This window comes from Trachypithecus francoisi, unplaced genomic scaffold (genome assembly GCF_009764315.1).
Source record: "Trachypithecus francoisi isolate TF-2019V2 unplaced genomic scaffold, Tfra_2.0 Lachesis_group4, whole genome shotgun sequence".
In the NCBI taxonomy this organism is placed as follows: domain Eukaryota; kingdom Metazoa; phylum Chordata; class Mammalia; order Primates; family Cercopithecidae; genus Trachypithecus; species Trachypithecus francoisi.
Window position 1 is genome coordinate 21,607,633 of NW_022681469.1, and position 20,954 is coordinate 21,628,586.

General features: G+C 37.5%; 1 protein-coding gene and 1 non-coding gene across 4 annotated transcripts in view; one reads left to right on the plus strand and one right to left on the minus strand.

Moving 5' to 3' along the window:
- The window catches only part of PTN (pleiotrophin), a 112,959-nt gene that overhangs the window by 38,727 nt on the left and 53,278 nt on the right, over window positions 1–20,954 (plus strand). The gene's annotated exons all lie outside the window — the stretch shown is intronic.
- On the minus strand, window positions 17,888–17,965 carry LOC117073854. Its single transcript, XR_004433404.1, has one exon. It is a non-coding gene; the product is annotated as a small nucleolar RNA SNORD81 (small nucleolar RNA).

The following is a 20,954-nucleotide window of genomic DNA, read 5'->3' on the forward strand; positions in this document are numbered from 1 at the left end:
ATAACTTTCTCTCTGGTATGTAAAATAATTTCCTTTAGATGAGTGTTGAACTTTATGGGAGTCTTTAGTTCCCAACTCTTAGCAAATGTCTTTTTTCTGTCAGCTCCCAAACAGTGCCACCAGGATGCTTTAAGAAGACAAACTCAGAGGTTCTGTGGCTTTTCCTTTTGCTTCTCCTCTAGATGCATGCCTTTGTTTTAAGAAGATGTAAAACAGGTAGTAGGCATTCATTTTTGAAACTATTAACCCCTCAGTTTGGAGAGATGTGCTATGCTGCTTTTCATCTTCGGAGTTTTTATTTTTGAGAACTCACAGCTTGCATTCCACATGAACTTCCTTACTTCTCTCCATTTCTTTCCTTGGCATTCCTTCTCTTTTGCCCTCCCTGTTTTTTAGTTTTCTTTTTAGGCAATAAAGCTTTCTTCTTCATCTCCTGCTTATTGATGAATGAGTTTCATTCATCTTTTTCTCTCTCTTTTTTTGATGGGGAAGGGGAGCGGGGTGGTCTATGAATAGCTATAGACTTTGCCTGCTCCCATTTTTCCACTTGGCTATTCAGTTCCATGGAGACAGAAAGTGGAAGAGAGCAGCAGGGTGGGAGGCACCAGGGTCAGAGGTCAAGAGTGGCCACCTTTTGAATTAAAGTTTCTGATTTCCACTGTGGTTAGCATATTGTAACCCAAAGTAACTGTGCAAGTACTTGGCTGTCAGGAGGCTCAAAGCAAAGGGAAGGAGGAGAAAAAAGAAGGGAAAGATCAGAGGAAAGGAGAATAATGCAAATCTTGGGGTCAGTTAACAATATTTGCAGTGTTTTTAAAGATAGTATTTGGTAACTCCGTATGGGAGTCATTATTCTTTGAACCACGCTGCATATCTTCCCAAGTGTTAGACTTGGAAGTACATTGTGCAGTCTAGGTACAGAAGATTACAGCTTTCCCACCTTATACACAACTTTATTTAAAACAATTTAATTATGTGGCAAACTATTGTGCAACATCAAATCTTTTTTTGTGTTGGGGGGAATGCAACATATGCAATTTATTGTCACTTCTTACAGACTTTGCAAGACCAGCACTGAAGAGGCTATTAATATCCTTTTGGGCGTTTTATATGATCTTAAGCTTAGCTGATTTAGTTTCTTAGTGGTTGTCTCATAGTTAAACTGCAAGAAATTCTATAGAAATAGTCAACGAATGAAATTTGTTTGCTTTTTCAAACTCATTTGTACTGTTTAACACCCTAAATATAATTTTGATGAGAATTGGATTAACATCAGAATCAAATTATGATTTTCCTACTGACTTTTTGAGGGGTTACTTTCCATTTTATTTGTCTTTATGCCAATAACACAGACATCTACAGTGTTTAATAACTGTGTGTAGAAACGGTAAATGATGAACAGATAAAATTTATGTTTTTTTAATATCTTAAGCACTTTTATATGCTAGGATAGTACTTGGTTTATATCAAATAATCTCAATGCAAATTGCGAGTCATACTAAGAGAAGTCTCATGTGATCAGCCTTCTAGTTTTGTCTGGGGGAAAGGATTCCATTATAATAATAATTATAATCTGACTGAATCCCAAAATATAATGATTCAATCTGAGTCTACAATAAAATAAAAGGATATTACATAGAAAAATTCTTTTCAAATTGTATAGCTCATCAGAATTACCTAGGAAATAAATTTTTTCTTGCTAGATCTCATAACTGGTGATTCAGATGTGAAGCTTATTTGTAAACTGCTGTCACAGGGAATAAATCTTGCAAGTAAACTCTTCAAGTCTGAAACACATAGTGGAATTCAGAGCCATATACAATAAAATTCCATTATGACAACAGTGAAAAGTACAGTGAGAATGTTATAAAACAAAACATTTTCATGTCTCATGCAGCTGGCCTATGGAAACAGTGCCTTATTGATATGATTACAATAAATACTATACAATGAATAAACATGAACATCAAGTGCTTTCTTTTTGAGACCATACAAGTAATAGTTATTGTTTGATGAAAGAACTAAATTGCATACAGCTTACATTGAGAACAGGGAAAGCAGAGCTGAACTGATAGACTTTTGAGTTATTTTGAGCTATTTATGCCTCTGTGTCCTACCATTAAATGGCACATCCTATATGTTCCAGTTACCCCCTACACAAGAAAATGAGACAATTCAAATGTAAATGCCTTAGAATTATAAAAGCAGCAGATAAATATAAGATGGAGTTCACTATTACATTGTTCTTAACAAAATTTCACTACAATAACAGCACTAACAATATTGGACAACTTCTGACATTCCTTATCAAGAATATTAACCTGGAAAACATACCAAGGGAGTAGAGAGGAGAGGAGGGCACTGATAGTTTCATAAGACTCCTTGTGATATTTGGTATAAGTTGGCAATAAACCCAATTCTTTTGCATCCATTTCCGAATTCCTTTCTTCATTGCTTTGTCTAATTTATCCTTCTGAATTGTTTTCATTGAATTTTGGCTGATTGCTAAAATCTGATTGCTGCTGCTTTTTATTTTAAAAGCAACCACATTCTTCCTTTTACCAGTAGTTAAATATTATGTTACCATACTGACAAGGTTCATGCAATTTGGCCACTAGAACTTAGAGGACATGGTACGTTGCCTCTGGTTTTTTTCTTACTAGCGGTGTCAAATTCTTGATGGCATTTAGCTGCTCTGAGGGTTAGGCTTCATGTGTGGAAGATGGGGATAATACAAGCTGTCCTGTGTGCTTCACAAAACGGTTGGGATCAAATATGATAATAAGCACAACATCTTTTTAAGCCATAAATTACTATATAAATAAAGTGACTTATTAGGGTTTACTTTCTTTCTTTACTTAACTGATTTCTTTTAAATCTCCAGATAATTTTTACTTTATACAGAAATAACTGTTAATGCTATTGATTTCTTGAAAAGAATGCTTTTAAGATTTAATGTTGAAAAAACAATAACAAAAATCGTCAGTTACTAGAAGTCTTAAGGAACATATACTAACATTTTCATTACTATCCTGAATTTTTGACAAACAAGAGTAAAGAGATTCACCGTTACCTCTACCTAGCTAGATCTTAGTCTTCAAATGCCAAGATACATTTTAAGATTTTTACATTAATTAAAAAACGAACAAAACAGGATAAAACATGCTTTTACTACTGAGTTCAAAGAACAAGCAAACTGTTAGCATGTTTGATTTTTTGTTTGTTTGTTTTAATCTAAGTTCCCAGAGTCCTGCTCATTCTGTGTCTATAAAGGAGCTCATTGGTACTTTCCATGGGAAGCCAACATTTAAGCTTCTGTTCTGCATGGTGTTCTGCACTGGGTAGGCTTGTTATACATTTTTTTGACTTAATATACACAATTTCTCAGCTTGTCTTGGCATCCAAGGCAAAGCGATGGACCCTTTGAGTTGTTACTACACTATCTGAATTGACCAATATTGTTCATTATTCCTGTCTCTTAAAACATCTAGTCCAATCTTTACATGAACTGGTTCACCTGTCATAGTTGTTCACGATGACAACTCTCACTGCTGTCTCCTTCCAGATGGATTTGTGAGCATTTACGGTAAAGGTGCTATGAGCAGCCTACCCTGTCTGCCATCTCCGGTGGTCTTTACACTGCCCTTGGGTTGCTCGTGGTCACTTAGAGCCATCTCTTTCCTGCATTCTCCCCATACCAGTCTTTCCCTATAGTCCTGCTTTAGTTTCTCATGCACCTCTATTCCCCACATTGCCTATTTTATTTTTCGCTCTGACACATATTGCAAATTGTTTAGGAGACTCTAGTCGTGTAAGGATGTTGTTAGCAGAAGCTACGTTTTACTAAATACTGTACTATACCCTTTATACATTTTATCCCTGGAACCTAGGCCTGACTTCTTTGTAATTACCCAAACTATCCTTTAAGAGGCTGTTTGGACAGCATAAAGAATGGGGAATGGATGAGAATTCAGCTTAAGGTATAGGTGGAAGGATGAAAACATAAAGGAGCTGATCCCCAATGAGATGGCAAGAGTAAGTTAAATGAACTTTGTGCGATATTCAGAATGAGATTTTGAAAATGGAAACTTCAGCTGATTGCAAGGTAATACTCAGAAATTGGAGTTCATGATTCTTTCGGGCTGAAGCAGGGTGGAGGCAGGGGAAAATCGAAGCTCTGTGAAGAGAATTTGAGACACAGAGAAGATATACCTTTGTGTTATTACTAGGGAAGTTTGTTCTGCAAACCCCCATATTGTTTGGGAGACCCACTGTGCTGAGTAGGTCTGCCAGTTCCAAGCACCTCTTTGTCTCTGCTATCAAATTCGCTAATATCTGCTCATATCTTCCAGGTTTGGCAGGCTTTACTATCTCTGAAAAACTCCCTAACTCACCCCTGCCTCCCAAGGAAGAGTTAGGTTCTTGCTCCTGTCTCTTTCCACAATGCCCCAATATCCTCTCTGTTACTGTCAGCTTGTTTTTCAGTTTCTTCTACCAGGCTGTGATCTTTGAGGGCAGGTACTGCACTGTGTTTTGCCCTGTCTCTGGTCCCTAGCAACTGGGCTGACACCTGTAAAGCACTTCATAAATATCCATAAGAATGAATGCATGAAGAACTAAGAGAAAATCAAGTTTATTTGAAATACCTGATGAATTTTTACGCTTCTCATATTATGCTGCTAGAATCAGCCACCTGTGCCGTAGGCCCTAAGGCCACTCTGATGGTCACAAAATTCTGAGTCAAATGGGCTAAAAGATATAAAAATGTTCAAATTGTGAATTTTAATGTAATACCAATGTTCTATCCATCTACCTGTTCATCTATTTGTCATCTATCTACTCATTGAGAAAGAGAGATTAGTGTTGTAAAGAGAGAAGTGACATTGCTCTCATGGAGGGGCAGCCACTTCATCTTGGGCTTTTCTTCCTCATGTGCTTAGCCCAAAGACTTAGGATGAAAGGCCATGGGCTCTCCATGAAAGAATTTTAAATCTAGACCCAATGAAGGGGACTTTCTCCATGAAAGAATTTTAAATCTAGACCCAATGAAGGGGACTTTTGAGTATTTGACTTGTATGATGATTTGGGTCTTCCCTGGCCTTTTAAGTGAGTGATGCCTCTTACTTGGAGGCTACCATGATTCTAGGGTCAGGACAGGGTCTCTGGCAAAAGAGTCAGATCTGAATTTTTCAGGGTTGATTCTTAAGCACAGTAACAAAAACTGGGAGTATACAATCAGAAGAGAAAAAGGTGTTTGTCTCTTTCACAAGGGTAGGCACAGGGGCGAGGAGTCAGGGAACGGTGTCTCTTGAACGTTAAAGCTTGTACATTTGATGGAAGTGTGTCTTTTATACCAGAGCATGGTTTTTTGTAATATCAGCACTTTCTGTCTCCTCTTTGGAAATAACTGCCCCTCATATTTGGTGGGGTCGTCAGGAAGGCTCCTTTTTATTCTGCACTGTGACATTAAATGTTCTCAGAGGAGCGTACCATGGGGACCCTATGGTGAGGAGTGCAGCACTGCCTACTTCAAGCCCTAGCTCTGTTCCTTATGAACCTGGTCTAATGACTGGATCTTTCTAAAACTCAGTTTCCCCATTTGTAAAATGGGGACTAACAGTCATCCCCTAATGGAGTTATAGTAAACTTAACTGAGATACAAGCATATAAAAACATTTAGTGTTATGCCTAGAGCCAAAGAGAATAACCATCCCCATCAATAACAACAAAATCCAGTTAATGTTAGCTATGATAGTTGAGAGTTTTGTTGTAGTTAGACGATACTCATTTTAGGCACCAGATGCCTAAAGGACATGACCTCGGGAGCTATCAAAGGTTGGAAGTAGGGCTAGTTATATTAGCGATGAACAGTATTCTGGCTGTGAATACGATGTGCCCATGGAGACGTAGCATGGGTCCGTAGAGGAAGTATGTAGGAATGCTCATTGCAATTTTTCATTAAACCCCACCGGTAATGAATGTTTTCTTTGCTATCCGTACTTAATAAAACACTCTTTAGAGTGTTCAGTTGCTTCAATTACTCCAAAGCTCACCAAGTCCTACCTGGAACTGATTCTCACAATGAGTCTGGCCCCAGCTTGGTGCTATTAACCAGGCCAAAAGCCATGTAATTTTTCCGAATCCCTGACTATATTATAGATCTTGCTCCACTTCTTTGCTTGCAAGCTGAATTTTGGATAAGAAACCAAAACAGAGTTACTTTTTTTGAAATTCCTGGCAGGAAACCCTAACCCCTGCAGAGAGGTGGTGCCAAGAGCAAAGGGAGTTGACAGAGTTGGATGCTTCTTGCTATTTTGGGCAGGAAGGCAGGAAATAGTCCTGCTTTACAATAATTATAGGCAACAGAGCTAGGAATAAAGTAGAGCCTCTATGGAAACAATCTGTTCTCAATACGGTGTGCTGAGCCACCAAGAGTGTGCACAGAATTTTGACCAGATCTCACTGTGTCTCAGTGACCAGCCACCCAGTGCCATGCATTTTTTTAACATGAATTATAAGAGGTTTATAACACTTCAGTTATTTTTATGTTAAAATCTGTGGAAGGATTAGAAAATTTGAAAAAAAAAAATTTCCACATTAGAGAAACTGCTATATTAAATAGCTTGGAGTCATTTTTCTGTTATATATATATATATATATTTTTTTTTTTTTTGAATCGGAGTCTCACTCTGTTGCCCAGGCTGGACTGCAGTGGCACGATGTCTGTTCACTGCAAGCTCCGCCTCCCGGGTTCACACCATTCTCCCGCCTCAGCCTCCTGAGTAGCTGGGACTACAGGTGCCCGCCACAAAGCCCAGCTAATTTTTCGTATTTTTAGTAGAGACAGGGTTTCACCATGTTAGCCAGGATGGTCTTGATCTCCTGACCTCGTGATCTGCCCACCTTGGCCTCCCAAAGTGCTGGGATTACAGGTGTGAGCCACCGCGCCTGGCCTCTGTTTAATATTTAATCAGAAACTCAGTAAACTTTTGGACAGTTTCAGGTCAATATTTGGCTACGTTAAAAGAAAAAGAAAATCTAAAGCATATTTACTGAACTAATGAATACAGAGTTGAGGATTAGTTCAATCAAAATTTAATCAAAATTTGGATTAACACAAACCTCAGGACTGTCAAAAATTCAAGATTAGAAATGACAGTATTTTTATACTTGAGACTCCTTACAGGCTCTTAAAGTTGCGTGTGGATCTATGTTTTATCAATTCTTGCTCTTTAATCCTTGACCCAGGTACTTTATGTTGGAACTCAGTAGGAAAGCTTCTGGTCCCTGTTCTTGCAGAGTGAGCTATTTCTGACACGTGAACAATTAGAGATAGACGTGGAGCAAGCTCGTGACAGGGTTTGTGGGTGCAGAAGGTAAACAACGCCTGTAAACATTCCCCATTCCTGCCCACCATGGGAAAGCTTCTAGCCCCTTAGATATCCTCTTGATCTAACTATCAGCTCTTCTGGATGTCTTCTATTGGCACCTCCAGCTCTACTCTCCTACCACCTTTTTTCTGCTCTATCAGGAGGCTGACCTTCATGGAAAAATCAATAGATTCATTTGCCATCTGGCTTCTGCTTTGCCTTGGCCAATGGAGGAACTGTTGGGAATTCAAAGTGTTGGATAAGAATACGCCTGGGCTATTTATTTCTCTCCCTCACTGCCTGCTTTTTTGTTGTTGTTGTGTGTATTTAGAGGTTGTTCCTCAGGCTGCTTTCTCCTTCTCTCTGTAGATTCTGACAATGACCCCTTCTAGTTTCCACCTCAGATCTAAAGGTGGTAAATCTTTTTTCTTTTGTTGCTCATCTAAGTATGTTCCAACAGTCTCTCCTTGGTGTTCCTTAACTCAGCTCATGCAATTTTAAATAATGCATTCATGAAATTATCCTCAATGCATCCACTTGAGTATGCCATCTGCCTCTTGCTGGGACTCTTCTTCCAGTGCTGCTATGTAAAACTTCTATTCTATTTAGACAGGTTTACTCACAGTGTCTTAGATATCCATGGTGGCTTCCCCACCTCCACATATGTAATGGCCTGTGCCCCTTTATCCCACAGACTATTTATACCCAAACCAAATTTAACTATGCTTATGTGAGCAAAATGACGGGACAGATTTTTTGGGAAAAAATGATCATGTACTATTTTATAACATGTCTTATTTTTAAAAGTATTTTCGTCAACATTATTTTGTCTGTCCATATCTTATGCAAGCTTCTTTGGGCAAAGTCTGTTTCTTTCCATTTTATGAATTTCTCTGTGGCATCAAGCTCTTTGCCATGCACACTGGAAAATGTATTTGCTGATTTAAATTAGCTTTGATTTGGAATACTTTTTGAATCTTTTGTGCATTCAAGTAAGCATAAAATAGCTCAACTTTCCACACTATAACAAACTTCCCAGACAACTACAAGCATAACCTACATCTACATAGGACTTCTTAGGCCATCCAATCTGCTTCAATTTGGGGGGTTTGGTGGAGAGCCAGGAATGTTAGGATCAGCTCTGATCCTCAGAAAAATAATGGAGCCTCTGTGTTTCACTAGTGTGCAATTATGGCCTAAGTGGTGTGGTGCCTGGTATTGCTAAGCCAGAAATTGTACAGAGTCCCCTCTGTTTCAATAAGCTTCAACTTATGCAGTGTGAAATCAGAGTTCTACTCTCCACCGCCGCCACCACAGAAATCCCCAAGCAATTGGCCACAATATAAATAGGGTGAGAGTTTTATTTTTAATCAGTAGTTTTTAAATAGAACCTAGAAGAGAATACTCATTGGAAAGGCAGATAATATCAAAGTGATCTCCTGGCATCTGGCAATTGGTAGAGATGTGAGCTCCAAAACCAAGTTGTCTCTACTCTTTCTCCTGTCTTCACTCTAGTTCCCCATTCCCTTAACTCTCTTCTTCCTTTATCAACCTTTCTATTTATACATTAGTATTTTAACATGTCTACTTGAATTTTTCTTGGTTTTGGAATTTCCCCAGGAGTATGGTATTTTAATCTTTTACGTCTCACAGTTTTTCTTGATTGCTTACCGAAATATTTATTATCATGATTATTATAAATGATGATAATGGCAATGTGGTTTACAGCTTATCAGATAATTTCACAGACATTTATCTCACTTGCTATAATTATATCTGAAATAGAGAGGACAGATTCTTTTAATACTTACACTTAAAGAGATGGAGATTCAGCAAGATCTGATGATTTGCTTTGGAATTTTCATTAAGTAAGTGAGAAAGAACTCTGAGATCAGAGGAATGAGATTTCCAATTAAACTCTACTGCCTCTTCATGGCATCATGCTACCTAGGCTTTTGAATCTTGTTCACTAATCGCTCAAGGTACTAGTGACCCTTCAAGTGACCTTTCTTTTCTGCTTCTTTTCAAGCAGAAGAGGTGGGAGCAGGGGCTGAGGCAGCTGACAGTTCTCTAGCTAGGTTCAAGTTTCTTCATCAGTTTCCTCCACAGCTTTCTGGAGGGCAGAACTCCATTTAACACTGGTGAAGTGGAAAAAATTAGTATATGAAGTACTGGCCAATACAAATATAATGTGAGCCACATGCGTAATGTTAATTTTTCATAACCACGTAAAAAAGGAAAAATAAATAGATGAAGTTAATTCTAATAATATATTTTATTTAATCCAATATATACAAAATATTATTTTACCATCTAAATCAATATAAACTTGTGAATGATATAGTTTATATTCGTTTTTTCATACTGCTTTTGAAATTCAGTGTGTATTTTACACTTACACCATGTCTCCATTCGGACTAGCCATATTTTAAGTATTCACCAGTCACATGGGACTAATGCCTATTTGATTTAAAAATGAGGCTCTAGAACAGATGAGAAATTGCATCTTGGCCAGGCAGCAATTGGTAAGACACTCCTAGCTCACATCCCAGTCCTCGATATTTCAGCAGAGCTACGATAGTGTCTGCTTTGAGAATATCAGGCAGATAATCAAAATACTCATATGAAAGTCCAAGCAATAAAAAAGAACATTTTGAATAATATCTACTATACTTTAAGCTCCACAAAAGTCAGGACTGAGCCTGTGTTACTCATTGTTCTACGTGTAATGACTGATTGAATGAATAAGTATATTTGAGATATTTTTACATTCTTTTTTTGTTCACAGAGTCTCTAAAATCTGATGTGTATTTCACACTTATAGTACATTTCCAGTCTGACTACTTACATTTTGTGGGCTTAATAGCCACAACTGGCTAGTGACTACTGTGTTAGACAGGAGAGATCTAGATTGTTGGGATACAAGACTGACTCTGTCATCAACATCAGTCACCAGATGGGTGACCCAGGGCAAGTTATTTTATTTCTCTTTTATTGTTTGCCAAATTCTCTGAAGGCATGAGTTCCAACTTAAAGTTCCGTGAGTCACTTTATATAAAAAAAGTAAAACAAAACAAAACAGCAGTGATATCTGATGCCCATACCTAATCCCAGACCCACTTAAAACAGCCATCTTTATTACTATTTCAAATAATTTGGCTAATGGAAATGGTATACATCTTTATTTGCCTTCCACGTATTCCTCCAAATGTACAAATACACATGCCACAAGAATACATAGCTAGAAGCACTGAGAGGAGTTCAAGACACAACATAACTGGGCTTTTCAGTAACTGCAACTTGGCCTGTTTTCTGGTAGCTGAGGTGGATGGCAGAGAAACTTGCTAACAAGCCAGACTCTCTTGGTAGGGCATGAGATGGCCTGGTAGGGAGTGGGTGATTCTAATTTGGCTTCTGACTAGATACTTGACTGCCAAGCAAAGCAGACAGAGTCTAAATTTAAAAAGGAAACTTAAATGTCAGGACCAAGGCTATTGTCCATCGTGATGCAAATTGTGCTCTGCACAAGGCTGCCCAAGCCAGAGAGAGAGTTGGGAGTTCTTCTCTATATGATACCCAGTGTACTCTTCTGCAGGCTTGTGTTCACCTGGAGGAAGAGGTGCCTTCTGAAATTTTGTTCAAGGGCACTTCATGGGCCATCACCAGCCCTACTAAGGACCTAAGCAGACTGTATTCAACATCCGAGCTATGGCTAGAAGGAAGAACTCCCTGTCCAGCTAAGCCACAAAAAATACAACAATAATAAAAAGAAATCAGTTTGCAACTAAGGTCTAAAATATGGACACTTTTGTATATCTAAATTTTTGCCTGAATGAGTATTATTCCTTTCTAGGAAGTAAAATAAAAGGGGAAAAAGATGGTGAAACTCTGCAAATACATGTGTAAGAACAGACTGAAGATATAATTGTAATTCTCCATTAACATTTTTTGCTTGCGTGATATATCAAAACTTTTTTTCCTTCAATTTTAAATCATTCTGTTTAAAAAGGGAGGTCATAGCACAGAGAGTCTTTAGGGCAGTGGAACGTCTCTGTATGATGCTATAATGGTGGATACATTCTACATTTGTCCAAATCCATAGAATGTATGACACCAAGAATGAACCCTCATGTAAATGCGGACTTTGGGTGATGATGTGTCAAGGAAAGTTCATTAATTATAACATATGTACCACTCTGGTGGGAGATGCTGATCATGGGGGAGGTTATGCATGTGCAGGGGCAGGGAGTGTACAGGAAATCTCTATTTCCCACTCTGTTTTGCAGTGAACCTAAAACTGTGCTAGAAACAAAGTCTATTTTTAAAAAAAGTAAAGTCAGGACATGAGTTTGCCATCTTTATGATGCTGAGTATAGTAGAATCATCCACAGCTTCACATTCCAAGATAAAATATTTCTGTCATCCTCAGCACCCTGCACAAGTAACTTGACTCTAATTACTAGAATTTCAAGTATACTAGCCCAGAAACTTTATCAATCATATGAGGAATAACTTCTAAAGGTATTTAGGAGTGTTTGCTTTTTAAATTCTTCCTCAGTATAGTTATACTGCCTGGGAGGTGGAAGGATGGCTGCCCCCTATGCACGCACACTAGCTTCAATCACCTGTGTCTCATCCCATCAGTCAGGAAGTAGGAGCGAGTCAGGAAGTAGGAGCTAGTTCCACTCCATCTGTTTATGGATTCTAGCTTTTCTCTTTCATCTCTCACCTTTACCATTGAGCAGTTTTAGGCCTAAGCCAATTTAGCTGTTCAGCTCCATCACAAGACCCAGTTTATGTTAACCCATTTAGAAGACCAGGAGTGGTTCGAGGAGAGGAAAGCCTTATGGCTTGTTACATTTTGAAAAGAATGCAAAATGGTAAGTGTCATGAGATGGCAACTATGTAAAAATGAATGAATATGCATGTGGGTAAAGGATAGAAGGTAATTAGAAATTAAAACAATTTTGGTAGGGTGTTAAGAATAAAGATTCAGTTATTTTCTTTTTCAAGTTTTTAAAATATTGTGTTATTCCACATTTTGATTTTTTTTTTTTCCTTTTGGAAAATGATCCCACCAACATGCCAAAACTCACCCACCCACGTGAACCTAAATGGAATACAGTCAGCCCTCCCTGACTGTGGGTTCCACATGTGTGGATTCAGCCAACCCTGAATTGAAAATATTCAGGAGAGAAAAATAGATGGTTGCATCTGTACTGAACATGTATAGACTTTTGTTCTTGTCATTATTCCCTAAACAATATAGTATAGCAGCCATTTACATAGGATTTACATTGTTTTAGGCATTTGTATTAGTCTGTTCTCATGCTGCTAATAAAGACTTACCTGATACTGAGTAATTTATAAAGGAAAGAGATTTAATGGACTCACAGTTCCACATGGCTGGAGAGGCCTCAAAATTATGGCAGAAGACGAAAGAAGAGCAAAGGGACACCTTACATGCAGGCAAGAAGGCATATGCAGGGGAACTCTCCTTTTCAAACTATCAGATCTTGTGAGACTTATTCACTACCATGAGAACAGCACCGGAAAAACCTGCCCCCATGATTCACGTACCTCCCACCAGGTCCTTCCCATGACATGGGAATTACTACAATTCAAGGTGAGATTTGTGTGGGGACACAGAGCCAAGTCATATCAGTATTATAAATAATCTAGAAATGATTAAAGTATGCAGACGATGTGTGTGGGTTATATGCAAATACTATACTGGTTTATATCAGGGACTTGAACATTCACGGATTTTGGTTTCCACAGGGGTCCTGGAACCAATCCCCCACCAATAACAAGGGATGGCCATGTTTTACATGAGTAGCAATGAACATAAAGTAATAAAGTAGCAAAATTCATGTGCATTTTTGTTGGTTCAGAGCAGGCAAAGACTGACAGTTTCTCACACTTTATCAGAATCCTAGTTTTATTCTGCAGACACAAGGGAACACAGAGACTAAATGTCATTGGGTTACTAGAGGGGGATGCCAAAGAATCTAATTCCAATAAGGGTGAGTGGTTGAAACCCTGGCCAAGTTACATCTACTTCTCAAGTATGTCGAAAGAACCCACAGTCATTCTAATTTCACTGCCTCTGGCTAGAAATTTATGTTTCAACAATTCAGATGGGACACTCAATTCAGAGTATGGCATTTTCATAGTATATGAAGGAGAAGTAAAGTAAGACAATTTCCCTCAACTTACTTCAGTAGGAGCTTTGAAAAAATGGAGTCAGCGCTTATGTCAGAGGACATACATGTTCCCTCAGGCTCACTCGGGTACTCTGAGTGTCTGACCAGATCTGGGATGCCGTTGGGGATGTCAACTGGCACTTGATACTCAAGTCAAAACTGGTGGTCAAGGACAATGAGAGACCTGTAGGCAGTGGTCACTAAAGCTGTAGATGCCCAGCCTGTGAGTTACAGGTACCCAGCTGCCTTCATGTGAGCAAATAGTGATTTGATGAAGATGTGAGCCTTGCTCTACATTTAATTTTCTTTTCTTTTCTTTTTTTTTTTTTTGAGACGGAGTCTCATTCTGTCGCCCAGGCTGGAGTGCAGTGGCCAGATCTCAGCTCACTGCAAGCTCCGCCTCCCGGGTTTACGCCATTCTCCTGCCTCAGCCTCCCGAGTAGCTGGGACTACAGGCGCCCGCCACCTCGACCGGCTAGTTTTTTGTATTGTTTAGTAGAGACGGGGTTTCACCGTGTTAGCCAGGATGGTCTCGATCTCCTGACCTCGTGATCTGCCCGTCTCGGCCTCCCAAAGTGCTGGGATTACAGGCTTGAGCCACAGTGCCCGGCCTACATTTAATTTTCAACTTTCATAAAGACTGTTGGATATTTAATAATAATCATGTTGCTTTGATACAACTAGACTGAGGCACAGTTTCAAATTATTTTGTGAAATGAAAATGACTGTAGTGCCATTTTCTTGATAATAAACATGTACTATAAAATATTGTATTTATAAAATGTAGAAATTTTTGAAAAGTAATTTTTAAATGCCCCACATCCCACAGATAACTTCTTTCAAAAAATGGTCATATTGCATATGTGTGTGTGTGTGAATGTGTGTGTATACATATGCAGTTTTTTAAAACAAAATGGGTTTGTAATATACAGACAGAATCAACTTCTCATGGGAATAAATATATATCACAATTTTTGTGCATAACTATAAGTCACATTTTATAGATGTATTTAATGAATCCCATTTTGGTTATTGACAATTTTTCGTCGTTCAACTTCAACGATTTTGAAACCATAGTTCAAACTTTTATAAAACCAGTTTGAATATTGCTTAAAAAATACCTTTAAAATGTTCCACATTGTGTGATGAAGAGAAATGTTTGATGTGGGGGGAAAAAAACACTTATTTCAAGTAAAAATATATGTTATTTTTTATTTTTCTTTTAATTGGAAGAGAATAGGAAAGGGGAACATAATGCCATGTTTTGCTGAAACATTTTAAGTCAGCCCTGAAAATGAAATGTGGTTTTGAGGGAAGTCAAAGGCCCTTGAATGTCATCTTCTGGCCACCCCAGCTCACCTCTAAATTCTTCAAGTTGGTTTTGAGTCAGTCGCTTCTCCTGTGTATTTCTTGCACTATAAGAAGAGATAATAATAATTTGTCTACTCTACTTGGTTATAATAAGGTCCAGGTGATATAATGAATGTGGTAATACATTGGACACTCTAAAGCATTACTTACATATTATTCATATAATCATTATTTATTTATAATTCCATATGATCAGATAACTGGAGGAATCTGATCAACCTACTACTATTGATATTTTCTTGCAAATGTGTTTGTAGGAAATTGATTGTATTTTTTACAGATAAAGCAAGCTCATTTTCAAGTTAACCAGAAGTACCCATTAAAGTCTCAATCACAGGTTAACCCTTGTTTCCTACTTAGAACACCATTTGTTTTTATTGCCATATCATATGGTTTGGCTGTGTCCCCACCCAAATCTCATCTGGAATTCCCACATGTTGTGGGATGGACGTGGTGGGAGGTAATTGAATCACGGGGGCAGGTCTTTCCCATGGTGTTCTCATGATAGTGAATAAGCCTCACAAGATCTGGCAGTTTTAAAAGGGGGAGTTTCCCTGCAGGAGCTCTTTTTTGGCAGCTGCCATCCATATAAGATGTGACTTGCTCCTCCTTGCCTTCCACCATGATGGTGAGGCTTCCCCAGCCATGCGGAACTATAAGTCCAATCAAACCTCTTTGTTTTGTAAATTGCTTGGTCTACAGTATGTCTTTATCAGCAGCATGAAAATGGACGAATACACCATATAACAAATTACTATAAATGTAATGACTTAAAACAATTCCTATTGATTAACTCACAGTTACGTAAATCAGAAGTTCAGGTATGATGTGATTGAGTTCTCTGCTCAGGGTCTTGAAACTGAAATCAAGATGGTGGTTGAACTGTGCTTCTTTCTGGAAATTTTGGGGAAGAGCAAACTTACAAGCTGATTCAGATCATCAACCATATTTAGTCTGTTGCAGTTGCAGGAATGAGGTCCCTCTTTCCTTGCTGTCAGCTCTGGGCCACTTAGCTCATAGAGACCATCCTGGCCATATGATCCCTCCATCTCAAAGCCAGCAGAATTTCCTTGGGTCAGCTCCCTCTCACACTTGAAATTTCTGACTTTCTCTGTCTCTGACCACAAGACCCAGATTTAATGGCCTTATGTAATTAGGTCAGGGCCACCTAGATAATATCCCTATTTTAAGGTTGACTGATTTGGAACCTTAGTGTCATCTGTGAAATCCCTTTACAGCAACACTTGGATTCATGGCTGCTTAATCGATAAGAGAAGTCGTGTGTTCTTGGGAGTATCTTTGAATTCTGCCTAACACGTACCTGAAAGCCAAAGCTCTCTTCCAATGATTCACAGGACTGCTCTTTCCCTTTGATAAAAAAAGAAACCCTCCAGTGTAAAAGTCATTTGAAAAATAAAGTGCTAGGGTGCTTCGAGATCACATTTCAATACCAAGGCTCTAATTTCATGACAATAGCTATGTTCCCTTCTTTTATCGATCCTAAGAGAATATGTTTAGAAGTCAAACATACCAAGTTCGAATCTTGCTTTTACCACTTCTCCTGAGTTGAATGACATGCTGAACCTGTTTGATTCTCTTTGCCATCTGTAAATGGTAATAATTCTACCTACTTTGCAAGGTGATTGTGACTATTAAAGAAGAATATGTGTGCATATAAACACATCTTACTATAGCACCGGCGTGTAGGTGCAAAATTAAAAGTAATCTTAACATTGTTTCAGTGGGGAGGTTTATATTATTATCCAGTGTGGAGGCTTTCGTTATTGTCTGATTTGAAGTGTTTTCTTCTCTTGGTGTTTTAAAATTAAGTCCACCATCCAGCAGAAGGTATGATTCTGCCCTTTTTGTACTTTTACTGAAAGTCTTTTCCCATAATAATATCATTATTAATGAATACGTTATGTATAACTTTAGTTTTCTTGAGGAATAATAGGTCTAAAGTTTTCAAACTTCAAATAAAAGGTTTCTTCTCCCTAAATAAAGGTTTATTTCCATCTCTACACTTGATCTTAGCCAAAAGGCTGAGAAGCAAATTTTTTCTTTCCTTCTCTATGCAAATATTTATTCTTTGATTTTAAGGTCCCAATGCTAAATTTAAAAAACACATTTAGCTTTAGATAAAATTCAGTAAATACATCCGATGATAAAAATCTGTGCTGTATTCATTGGAGGCCCTTGGAATGTAGTCAAATATCCTTTAAAGCATAAACAATAATTACAAATTGCATTTAGCATATTAGAAAACTGGGTGGGCAAGGTGTGTTTCATGTCTCCTGAGAACCAAGGGACAGAATTAAGATGAAGACCAGGCAGAGCTCCTGAGTTACTCCCATTATTTTAGCAAATGTTGGGCCAAGAAATGAGGCAGTATAACCAATTCATAACTTTGTTGCATCCTAAAATTTTTGAAAGCCAATATATCCAAACATTTAACTCATCTGGGCAAATTATTTGGGGCAACAGCTTATTAAGCAATTCCTTTATTAAGACTCACCCTAAGACCTTCACCTCACTGAACTATTATAATATGAACTTTACTGAATCCTAATCAATTCCCTGCTTTGAAAGATGCAACTTATACCACTTGAGACCTGACCCCAAAGCCCTGGAAATATCCTCTTTTACCTATACCTTCTGAGACACTAAGATGTAGTCAAGGTTATCCTCTTTGCTGCTGCTGTAGGTTTAATAAAATTAGCTTTGCTTAGTCAATAGATGTTTTTGGTTGGTTTTCTAGGGGAACTCAACTGTTGAAAGTAATTATCATATACGTCTTTTTTAGTCTGGAAAAAACATTATTAAAGAAAATAAGTCATCTAACAGCACCCCCCCACACACTCTGGCTTCAGAATGAACTGTACCATAGACATTTTGGAGCACATACAATGGAAGCCCTTTTTTTTCTTTATTCTTTCTTGACACAATATCAGATCTTTTTATGGTCATCAAGTAATCAGTGAGAGAGTTCAAACTGAGGTGAGATCATCATGTATTTTTAAGACTTTTAATTATATGGAATATTTTGTCATATTGAATATAGGCACTATCACATGTTCATGAAAACCTTCAAGTTTTAGTTTAAGTTCTTTATGAATGAGGGTCATATAGTGTATTTTATGTGTCCACAGAATCTTGTATATAACAGAACTAAACAAATTCTGGTTGTTGGATTAGGAGTTTAAGGACCAATTTAAGGTCACTCCCCTTTTAAAAATTATCTGAAAAAAATGCATATTTTGTCTTACTTATTTCACATCCTGGGTGACCCTAAGCAGAAAAGAACTCCATGTCATACCAACAATAGCCAAGAAGCTTTAAATATACATAGTGATCAGGTTTGGGCCACTTAAATTACTTTTTACAAGTCCTCTGGAAATAGAAGTTATTTGAAAGAAACACTGTAAGTCGAGGTGGGTGACAGCAAATTGTTCATAAATTGTGCATGTGAAATGCCAAAGGAAGCAGCAGAAACATTTTTACCAACCAAACAGCAAATATCACATCATTTGGGGGAACAAGCCTCGTTTATTCAATGTGCTGCTTTGTAAACATAGCACAAGGATTTCAATCTATGAAATGGGATAGCTGATGATAACTTTCATGAAACACAAATGAGAGTTTTTACATAATAAATAGAATAATTAGGACTCAAATCAAGTTAACTTCTTATCTGGCTTCGGTATTAACTATCTGTGTGGTTGGGAGTAAGTTATGCAATCTATTAAATCTTCAATTTTATAGTCTATTAACTGCATATTAACAATGCCTGCCATATTTATCTCACAGTGATTTTGTAGAATTGAGCAAGATAGAATCATACCATTTGGGGACTGAACAGTAGTTAAGGCTTATTTAGTCCAACTAAGTATGGAAACACGCTTTGAAGAAGAAAGTTTAGTACCATATATATGGTAATTTCTGATTTTTAACTCATTCTGAAACTGTTCTTCCAAATATTTATGTATTTTTCCCCATCGAGGTGCTTATCTCTACATTTGCATCACTCAGCCTGGTACCTGGTATTTATTATGCATTCACACTATAAATTTTTTCAGTCTAAATGAATAATTAAGTAAAAAAATTATTTATCTTCGATGGATAGACTGGCTCACTTTTCTCCTGTTTTACTCTTATATGTGTTAATTTGGTTTACATATTCATAAGTTGGATATGATGTTCTTATTCTACCCCTCTCAGGTATTATGATAATTGAGGTGAAAATAGGAATTGATCATAAGAAAAATCTCTTGCTGGAAGCTGATAACATAAGTTGCTATCGAGATTTTCTAAAAGTGTAATGAAACAGTAGGCCAGAGGGAGCAAGTAACCATGAATAGTGGGATTTGTTTAGAGAGCTAAGGGTTCATGCCTTTATGTACTAATTTTTTCAACTAACAAACCTTGCAGGTATAGTCTTATAAAAGGTATTGCAATACTTTCTCGTATTGCTGATTACATAATGCCTTACAAATATACCTCAATGGCTTTATCTATCTTAATATCACTATTGTGAAGTCTGTGGGTGCTTCTATTAGGGTAAACTGAGTTATTGAGAGTTATTTGACTCTACCCTAAATGACTCTAAACTAGGTGCATATGAGTTTTAAAAATAATTTCCCCATGTTTTCCTTTATTTTTTTTGGATACCAATATACTTGGCTGTAGCATTTATTTTTCTTCCTTCTATTTCCTACAGACTTGAAAACTAGATAGCTAAGATTGTAGAACATACATAAAATTCAAAAGATAATGATTGGTATTCTAAGAGTATCAGCCACATGCTATTGTTTCATTGGGTTTGGCTGATCAGTCTTTTAAAATTCATTCACTTATTCACTATTTGCCACATGTCTAGGCACTTTACTGGAGACAGGGGTAGGAAGATTATATAGGACACGTATTTCTAGATACATGAAGTTGCTGGATTTACACTCTAATTAAAAAAAGATGTTACTTTATGGTCTAAAGGAAATACTGTGATCTAGGTTAGCAACTACTTTATTTTATTTTTGAGATGGAGTCTCACTCTGTTGCCCAGGTTGGAGTGCAGTGGTGCCATCTCAGTTCACTGCAACCTCCACCTCCTGGGTTCAAGTGATTCTCCTGTCTCAGCCTCTTGAGTAGCTGGGACTACAGGCGCACACCACCATGTCTGTCTAAATTTTGTATTTTTAGTAGAGACAGGGTTTCACCATGTTGGTCAGGCTGGTCTCGAGCTCCTGACCTCAAGTGATCCACCCACCTTGGCCTCTCAAAGTGCTGGGATTACAGGCGTGGTCTACCGCGCCTGACCTAGGTTAGCAACTACTTTAAATTCAGTTAAAATTTGCAGCTGCAAGGTATTAGTCTCTAATCTATTTGAGTGTTAGTTCCTGCTTCATAGTCACATCAGGTACATTATATTATAATCAGAGTTAATTCTGTGTCCTATGATCTATGTATGAGTTGCTAGGAATTCAACCTCATTTCTCACTGAGAAAAATTAAATGAAATTTAGTGTATAGAATCCAGCTCAATATAAGGAAGAACTTTCTAACAATTTGAGCTTCTCAAAAATGGAACATACTGATTTGCTCATTAGCTTTGCTTTTTTATGTATACTTACCATCTCTGTCTCTCTCTCTCTCTCCGTATATATATATATATATATATATATAAAACTTGTAGTCAAGTAATACCTTCAGTGTATCCTATGAACTAATGTGAAACAAGTTACCTTCTAATATTTATTTAAGTTGTTGATTTAAATGTATTCAAATGCAGGATTTTAAAGTTATTCTTAGATGTTAATTTATTTCAGGTCAGTATTTACTTCACTGAGAATATATTTAATATTGATTATCTCACCAATGTAATTCCACATTTATTCCAATTTTATGTTCCTGCTTGAACTAGAATCCTTTTGATGTTTTTTATTCTAATTATTAAGTCTTTACAGAACAGGTGAAGGAGGGAATCTTCTATCAGTTTCTTGTAGACACCTCTC